General features: G+C 48.1%; 1 protein-coding gene across 3 annotated transcripts in view; it reads left to right on the top strand.

The window, feature by feature from the left end:
• Positions 1-9,344: 9,344 nt before the first annotated feature.
• CTCF (CCCTC-binding factor) overlaps positions 9,345-9,627 on the top strand; it is a 57,364-nt gene continuing 57,081 nt past the window's right edge. Inside the window, exon 1 of one of the 3 annotated variants that reach the window (XR_010592733.1) lies at positions 9,345-9,541. The gene's annotated coding sequence lies outside the window, so the exon portion shown is untranslated. The remainder of the gene's footprint in view (positions 9,542-9,627) is intronic. The other 2 variants (XM_065567800.1, XM_005312256.5) reach the window with 2 other exon arrangements.

The following is a 9,627-nucleotide window of genomic DNA, read 5'->3' as shown; positions in this document are numbered from 1 at the left end:
AACTCACAGCCTTGAATGGCGTTGGTAAGCCAACCTAAGTCCCTGTGTAGAGAGCGCTACCCCCTCTTGCGGAGAAAGATTACCTACCCCGCCAGTAGAACCCCTCCCATCAGCGTAGGTAGCGTCTCCATTGTAGTGTTTTAAGTGTGGACTCTTTCATTTTCCCTTTATTGAATTAAGGCTATTGTCCTCAACAATACTTTCAAGTAGAATTGAAGTATGCATGTGTAGTATAGAGCACTTTGAAATGATGGCTCTTAAATAGTGCTCTCAGAGCAAAACTTTCAGAAGGAGCCTCTACAGAATGCAACTAACGTGCACAAGACATTCTCTGAAACCTGCCTAGGATAGGACTCTAACTGACGCTACATAGGTTCAGTGGCCACAGTATGTCACCTTGAGCCACCCAGTTACTGATACCTGAATAACTGCAGGCAACTTGACTTGCAACAGGTGCCTTAGAGCAGGGGTTCTTGCAACAAAATTTTTGGTGGCCTCAGAGTGGGCCACCAACTCTGGATGGCCGCACTGACACTTTTTCCTAAGATTATTTATTTTTCCTAAAGGTAATAAAGTAATATGCACATATGTAACCCTTCTGCCAGGTGGAGCCCGCAGCAACAAGAGCAGGGTTCAGTATCTAGGGGTTCCTTTTCAACAACACAACACAAAACTGGCTCAAGCCCCCACCTAGTGACCTGTGACAATTACACACCATCCCCAGGTCACCTCTAAGAGATCATACTTCCCCTCTTGCAAGCACAGAGTCTGAGTGTAGCAAAAACTTTTAATAAAAGGAGGGAAGTAACTCAGCATTAATTTGGGAAAACACCGCAACTAGGTTCATAAACATAAACCATGAGAAAAAGACCCACCCCCAAGTAAGTTGGGCAGTGTCCTTTTCCCCTCAGGTTCTTAAGTCCAGCAACCCAAAAGTCCTTTTAACTTGCCATCCCTACTTTGTACCCTACTCACCTTTGCTGTCTGGGCCAGTGCAGCCCCAGAGTTCACCTCCCACCCTGTGTGGAGGGGGTGGTAAGGAGGCACCTTATACGCTTCGGTTCTCTGGCCCTCTCCACCAGCCTCCCTGCTGGCTGCCTACTGCGCCTCTCCACCAGCCACCCAGCTGGCCACTCGCCAAGCTGTCTTCAGGCTCCCCCCCAACACAGCTCTCAGCGATTGCAGCAGTTAGTGGGGGATCCTCACTGCTGGCGCACATGGGGCAGTCTCTTGCAATAGAAATACTATCCCCAAGCAGGTCTAATACTTAAACCTAGGTATTAGTGATTTCAGTTCTGTAGCATGTAACAGGACTCTCCATTGAATCTAAATTAGCTCTTTCATTATACCATGAAGAGAGAAAAATGATCAAATGGTGTCAAGGGCCCTTAAACAGGGACCCACACAGCCAGATACAACTACCTATCCCTACCCTCTCGCAACTCCTTGTGTCCCTGCCTAGCTAGTGCTGTTTAGTTGAGGGTGAGTCCCTCCATTGGGGTATGCCAGGTACAGTTCTGCTGCCCTCGGTTCACACAAGGATAACAACCCTTTATTATTCATGCCCCAATAATAAGGAGACTGGGGATCCAACACCAGCCACAAGTGATCATTTGGGCAACTAATCCCATCATGCTGAGCACCTAGACAGGGTGGGTGTGTCTATGCAAACAAGATCAGCTCCTGAAGTCTTTTTCCACAGCTCATCACTAGGTGTCAAGGGAGAGCTCATTCAGACTCTGCTGACACATATATACATCCAAATCATTGTCATTTATTTATGCAAGGTTTGGGGTTGTTGTTTTTTTTCAGACTCAGTAATAAAAATCATGCACAGTTATCTCTATTCTTTACTGGACCTAACAGAATAGAAACACAAATAAGGTACTTCACACATTCTTGTCTTCTTTATTATTGTTTCTTTTGCTTTTTTGGTAAAAGTGGTTGTCTGTATAACAATTCTGAAGTAAATTTAAAAATGCTTTGACATGACAGAAGTCCAAATAATAATGAAAAACATCTGGATGGCTTGGGTCTGGGGAGGGGAGAGAAGGGGAGGCACAGCTGTGGCTGGCCCGGGACTCCTCTGGAGAAGGGAGGGGCTCCTCTGGGCAGGTGGGGGGCAGAACTCGGGGCTTCGGGCAGCCCAGGGCTTCTCTGGCCACGCGGGGCGGGGGCATGCTCAGGGCTTCTCCAGGCTGGGGGCTTGTGGCTCTAGGCACAGCGGGTCTCAGGACTCCAACTGCCAGGGGCGACCACAGGCAGAAGGAGTGAAGTCAGGGACTAGTCTTCCCAAAGGGGGGCCTCCACCCATTTCCCATGAGCCCACTGCTCACCTCCTCACTCCCCTCCCACAGAAAACCCCCTGCCCGCCACAAGACCTCCCGCTCGCTGGTGGCTCACTGCTCATCTACTCACTCCCCTGCTTGCAGCCAGACCCCCCCTGCCCGCCTCTTCACCCTGCTGCTGGCTCGCTGCTTATTCCTCCACCAGGGCCCACCCCTCCCCGCTCCCCTGCTGCTCCCCTTCTCACCCCCACCGTCCACCCAGCACTCGCCTCCCCACCCCACTCCGCTCACAGCCAGACACCCCCCCCCCACACACACACACCCTTCCCACCCTGCTGGTGGTTCGCTGCTCGCCTCCTTACTCCACTGCCAGGACCCCCACCACCACTCGCCTCGCTGCTTGCCTCCTCACCCCCCCACCCCCAGCTCGCCTCTCACCTCCTCACTACCCTGCTCGCAGCCAGACACCCACCCACCCGCCTCACCCTGCTGCTGGTTCACCACTTGCTGCCTTACTCCTCTATCAGGGCCCCCGTCACTCACCTCCTCACGCCCCTCCCCGGCCTGCTGCTCGTCTCCAGACTGATTCCCCACTCTGGCACTTTGAGTGCAGAAGGTGGGGGCCCGCAAGGATTCTAAAAATTAATACTGGCCACTCCAGGCTTGTATTAAACTCCCAAGTGTTACAGCTTCTCTCTGACCTTGGACGGGTAGATGCTGCCACCACCCAAGGTGCACTTAGGAATTCCTTCCTGTGGGGTACCCTCAAGCCCTTTCATCCCCCCTCCGGGGAAGAGCTGAGAAAGAAAACAAAGGAAATTAGCTGTTGCCCCCAGCTAATTAAACAACATGCACAAACCTCTTAGGGACACAAAAATCCAATCCTGTTCTTAAAAAAGGTGAATTTTATTAAAAACAAAAGGAGACAAAATACATCTGGAATTTAAAGACTTTTTACTAGAGCTTAAAAAAAATTACAAAAATTAAGCATCTCTTGAGGTTCAGCTTAAAGGTTACAAGAAAAACAAAAGCATCTGGGGTTAGCACAGAGGCGTCCACAAGCCAATAAGAAATAAAAGAAATAACTCCAATCGCGTCTTCCTAGACATTCCCTGATTTACTTACATATTGGGGGTTTCAGATAAGTAGGTTTGAGGTATGAATTGATGCTTTTTCATACTGTTTTTAAAGCTGCTTACAGCATTACTCCTGCCCTGTTCCCCTCTTCCCTGGAGAACAACAGACAGGAAGGGGAAGTCCCGCCCCCATTTAAAAAAGTTCTAGCCTTCCCATTGGTTCTTTTGGTCAGGTGCCCACTCCCTTTCCTTTACCTGGGGGACCTTTTTTAACCCTTTACAGGTAAAGCAAGCAGAGAATAGCCACCAAGAGGGACTTAATAGCTAACTGGCTGGGTGTCCATAAAAGGGAGCTACTCCCCCCTTCATTTTTCACACCCCAGCTCACCTCCTCACTCCCCCGCTCGCAGCCAGGCCCCTTGCTCGCCTCCTCACTCCCTGACTCGCAGCCAGCCCCTCTGCCTTCTCACCCTGCTGCTGGCTCACCGCTCGCCTCCTTACTACCCCGCCAGGCACCCCTGCCCATTGCTTGCCTCCTCACCCCCTCCTACCCCCTACTCACCTTGCCGCCTCACCTTGCTCCTTAAGCATTGTGTGTCCCATTTGTGTTTCCAGAGAGGCAGCGCATGCAGGAGCAACAGGGAGGAAGGGGAGGGGCTGATGCTCCCCCCACCCCACTGCCCAGGAAACTGCTGTGGCTGCAGGGAAACCTCCTGGTGGCCACATTTGAGAAATAGTGCCTCAGAGTACTTTCCATTGCTAACATGTTTGCTAAAGCATGTTGTTATTTCAACTCTAGAGAAGTTTTAAGTTGCTGTCAAAGGCAAAACCCTGCCCCAGCCTAAACTGTGTGTACACATGGCCTGGTGGACCGATCAAGAGATTTAGGAACTCTGAATTCTACTCCCTGCTCATTTGCAAAGTGTTTTAGGCAAATCCTATGCAGCCAAGTTTTCAAAAAGTGGCTTCTGCTTTTGAGCATCTTGATGACACTGTAGGCCTGAGGTGGCAAATACCCACAGTTACAGTTTATTTCAAAGGCAGCTGCCAGTGCTCAGCTACTGTGAAAAACAGGCCTAAGTATCCTTCAATTAGGCACCCCAAATTAGCAGCCACTCCTGAAAATTTTAGTCAAAACCCCTCTGACTCTACTTTTCCATCTGTGAAATGCAGTCACTTACCTCCCTGAAGGAAGAGGTAAGAAGATTAGTTAATATCAATACAGTGTTTTGAACAAAACATGTCAAGCAGCACACTTATTAGTAAAGGGCTGAGGCACTAGATTTTAACTTCCTTGAGATATGGACCCAAATCTGGACTAAAATTGGAGGTGAAATAAATCTGATGTCCTTTCATCATCCCTAGGGAGTGCTTGCATGCTTCAACATGATTGGCATGGAAAGACCCAAGACTGGAATAGCAAAGGGCTGCAGGTTAGGACTGAGAGGCATTAGCACAGCTGTGTGGGAAGACCAGCAGTGGACTGTGGCAAGGCTCTGGGTGCACTGGCAGCGCTGCTGAGGTACAAGAACAGGACTGGAATAGCAGGGGATGCTGGAGGCGATGACTGAAGTACATCAGCAGGTGCAGTGACTCATGATGGGAATAGTGTTTGGATCTTGGAAGGGAGCATATGCATATATGGCTTGAGAAACTTCCATCCTGAACTGATTTTATGTCTGGAGAAGTTCAGGAAGAGATGAGTTTAAGGAGCTCAAATGTCATACAACTTCTAAATCCCAAACAATCAGATTCCTGAAATGAAACACAGGCCTGAGAGAAGCTGTGGCAACTGATTGTCATGGGATTGCTAGAATCAAAGGAAGGCAGCTGAATGGCTAATGTATTAAATGACCTTATTGCTGGGACTGGTCACGGCTTCAGTTAATGAGTGAGTTGAGTTTTGAACTTAAAGCAGAAATTCACCCTCTACATATGAGACACTGTCCTTCCTAAAATTAAAGCACTTATAAGTACTGAATGAGTTTTAATTTATAAGTTAGAGATGGAAAATTTTAAATGGGTCCTTTAAGAAATGTAGAACCCTGTGCCAGAACTTTCTTTTCTCCTAACTGATCTTAACAACATTAGACTCTTCAAACTTTATATAGTTAAAACTCACTGATTTTTATGCCTGAGCTATCTTTGAAAGTTTTTTTTGTTTTAGCATTAATGGTCATTCTTTGCCATTATCCTTCATAACAAAGTTTCTCCTTCAGCAGAGGCTGGAGAATATATTCTACTTCAGAGTAACTCATCCAGTTGTTGACCTTCAACAGCTATTTTTGCGTGCTACAATTCCATTGGTAATAAGTCAGTGAGCTCCTGGTCTCATGTGTCAAGAGTAACCATTGGTAGACACCTTGGCCTCAACTGTCAATGCTTATTAAAGATTCCATGGTCATATGCTAGATAGAGCATCAGTGTTTGAAGGGTTTCTCCTGGCACTGGTGTTTTGGTTCCACTATGCAGTGCACTGCTGGGGGAGTTTAGGCCTGAGAAACCCTTAAAGCACAGAGGTATTGGGACTCAAGAACTGTGTACGCCCTTCACATAATACCAGTCACCCTACCTACTACAAACACACATCTTCTCCCCATCTGTCTACACGTGTATACATTTCAGGACAACCCCATACCCTCCTCACCCATGAGCATTATCTAGTGTGGGATTTAAAGTTGTGATGTTAGCACGTACACATGTTCTAAGAAGTCCAACGTTAAACAGGCAGTGTATGTTTTTACCACATGCTAAACTGGTTGAATTAAAGCCTATGATGCCCAACATACCTTAATTCTGCTCTGCAGATCAGTTTAATTTGCAGCCACAAACCCTAAAAAGCATTAATCATAATTGCATGGCATCATGTTTGGATTTTTTTAAACACTGAACCTTAACTACTGAATTTTCTAGGTTTGTAACAGTTCTTTGGTGGATAATTATGCTATCATTGTAGCTTGTTTATTAGGGCTGTGGATTAATTGCAGTTAACTCATGCGATTGACTAAAAAATTACGTTGATTAAAAAAATGAATCACAATTAATTGCACTGTTAAACAATAGAATACCAATTGAAATTAAATATTTTGAATGTTTTTTTTACATTTTCAAATATATTGATTTCTATTACAACACAGAATGAAGTGTACAGAGCTCACTTGATATTTTTTATTACAAATATGTGCACTGTAAAAATGATAAACAAAAGAAATAGTATTTTTCAATTTACCTCATACAAGTACACATCACGTTCTCAGACAAAACCAGCTTAGATGGAGTAAAGGTTGAGAATAAAAATGTCAGTAACTTAAGGATGAAAAATAGGTCTGTCAAGTAATTAAAGAGATTAATCACGCTATTAATCACACAATTTAAAAATTAATCCAAGTCCACTCAGTCCTACTTCAGCCAATCGCTCAGACAAACGAGTTTGGTTACAATTTGCAGGAGATAATGCTGCCCACGTCTTGTTTACAATGTCACCTGAAAGTGAAAACAGGTATTCGCATGGCACTTTTGTAGCTGGCATTGAAAGGTATTTACATACCAGATAGGCTAAACATTCATATGCTCCTTTATGCTTCGGACACTATTCCAGAGGACATGCTTCCAGGCTGATGACGCTCATTAAAAAAAAAACACGTTACTTAAAATTTGTGACTGAACTCCTTGGGGGAGAATTGTATGTCTCCTATTGTTTTACCTGCATTCTGCCACATATTTCATGTTATAGCAGTCTCAGATGATGACCCAGCACATGTTCATTTTAAGAACACTTTCACAGCAGATTTGACAAAACACACAAAAAAGGTACCAATGTGAGATTTCTAAAGATAGATACAGCACTCAATCCAAGGTTCAAAAATCTGAGAGGGATGAGGTGTGGAGAATACTTTCAGATGTCTTAAAAGAGCAACACTCTAATGTGGAAACTACAGAACCTGAACCACCAAAAAAGAAAATCAACCTTCTGCTGGTGGCATCTGACTCAGATGATGAAAATGAACATGTGTCGGTCTGCACTGCTTTGGATTGTTATCGAACAGAACCTGTCATCAACATGGACGCATGTCTTCTGGAATGGTGGTTGAAGCATAAAGGGACATATGAATCTTTAGCGCATCTGGCACACACATATCTTGCGATGCCGGCTACAACAGTGCCACACGAACGCCTGTTCTCACTTTCAGGTGACATTGTAAACAAGACGTGGGCAGCGTTATCTCCTGCAAATTGTAACCAAACTCGTTTGTCTGAGCTGATGGCTGAAGTACGACTGAGTGGACTTGGATTAATCTTTTTAATTGCTTGACAGCCCTATTTTTTATCCTTAAGTTACTGACATTTTTATTCTTAACCTTAACTCCATTTTAAACTGGTTTTGTCTGAAAATGTGATGTGGGCTCACAGAGGTTCTCTTCCCTCAACTGATTGTTTAGACAGCTAGCAAGAGATTTGGGGCAATGCCCCTGGAAAAGAGAGGAAATGCTGGAAACAGAAGGATCTGTGGCAGTTGGGAAAGACATGATAAACAGGTGGGACAGGTGCAATTGGAGACAGAAGAAAGATACAGAAAATGTTGTGAGAACAGAAGTAAGGCGGGAGAGAAACAGGCTAAGAACCTCACAACTTCCCAGGAAGGTAAGTGACCCACATTTATCTACTGAAACTTTGTTCAGACCCCATTCACTACTGAATGTCAAATCCACACACAAGGTCTGAAAACTTAGAAACAAGCTTGGCTGGAAATTTAAGTCCTCTAAAATAGAGTAGATCAAGCACACATAGCAAGAACATCACATCATGCCAGCATGCCTGACCTGCAGGAACCTGCCTCACGGGAAGGGATGTTAAAACTCCACAGCACCTCTAAGGTGATGGCTAACTAGGTGGCACTAATTGTGTTTTCTGTGATATGAACCACATCCACTGGGGAGCAGAGTTAGACTCCAAATTCATTTTACAGAAATCGTAGAAACTCACTTGTGTGGGGAATTCTCATTCCCAGATTCCACTGTGGGGCTGGCACTGGACTCTCTAAAAGCAATGTAGGGGAAAGTGATAAATCAGTATAAGAAGCAAAATATTAATCTTTCATAGACTTATACAATATCAGGGTTGGAAGGGACCTCAGGAGATCATTTAGTCCAACCCCCTGCTCAAAGCAGGACAAATCCCCAGACGTTTTTTGTTTGTTTGTTTGTTTGAACCCCAGTTCCCTAAATGGCCCCCTCAAGGATTGAGCCCACAACCCTTGGTTTAGCAGGCCAATGTTCAAACCACTGAGCTCTCTGCCCTGCAGACAGCCAACGTCACCCTTTCTGTTTGGATCCCTTCGCTTGATAAAGCGTGTTAAGGCGCCAGCACACACAGCCGAGGCTACACAAGAGCTGACGTCCCAGCAGGAAGGCGGCATAACCCTCCTACCTTTTCCCTATCTGGGGCCGGACTCAGGCGGTAGGCTCGCGGCTCCGCTGCCCGTGTTCCCACGGCAAACCCGAACAGCGCTGGGGAGCGGCTGCAGGGAGCGGCTGAGCGGTGGGGGTGGGGGGGGTCCCCTCTCTGAGGGCACAGGGAGCCCGGCGGTGCTTTACTGCTAGGGAGCGAGTCACATGGGACCCCGAGCGCCCCCCCGCCCCCAGCTGGATCGCTCCAGCAGACTCGGGCTGACCGCACCAGCCGGGTCCTGACAGGCTCCGCCCAGGCGCGCGCGCGCGCGCGCGCGGCGCCCCACCCCCCGCGGCCCGAGATTCCCCTCAACCGCCCTGCCACCCAGCTGACTCCTAGAGCGCACGCACGACGCGACGCGACGCAACGCAGCACGTTACGCCCCTGCGTCGTGCGTGCGAATCAGTCAGTGACGTTACGGCCACGGCACCGTTTGAAGTTGGCGCGCAGGGCCCCCTCCCATGGTGCCCCGCGCGTCCACTCGCCGCTCCCCCTCCTCTCGCTCAGCTCCAGCGGCCGCGGCAGCCGGACCCGCGCAGGCGCACCTCATTCGGCCGCCGCCATTTTGTGTCCGAAGCGACTGTGGAGCGATTAAACCGCGAGCTGGGGCTGAGCGCGAGCGGCGGCCGCGGCGGGGCGTGCGGGGCGCGGCGGCTCCGCGGGGCCGGGGCAGCGCGGGGCGGCGGCGGGGTTCGGCGGCGGGCGCGGGCCTGGCGGGGCCAGGCGCAGGTAAGCGGTGGCGGGGGGTTTGCAGTCGCTTTCTCCGGCCTCTAGGTGTCACGATGGGGCTCCGGTTTGGCTGGGGCCCCGCAGCG

The sequence above is a fragment of the Chrysemys picta genome, chromosome 14 (assembly GCF_011386835.1).
Source record: "Chrysemys picta bellii isolate R12L10 chromosome 14, ASM1138683v2, whole genome shotgun sequence".
Lineage (NCBI taxonomy): Eukaryota > Metazoa > Chordata > Testudines > Emydidae > Chrysemys > Chrysemys picta.
The sequence above is the reverse complement of the archived record's forward strand: the minus strand, read 5'-3'. Positions and strand labels throughout refer to the sequence as shown.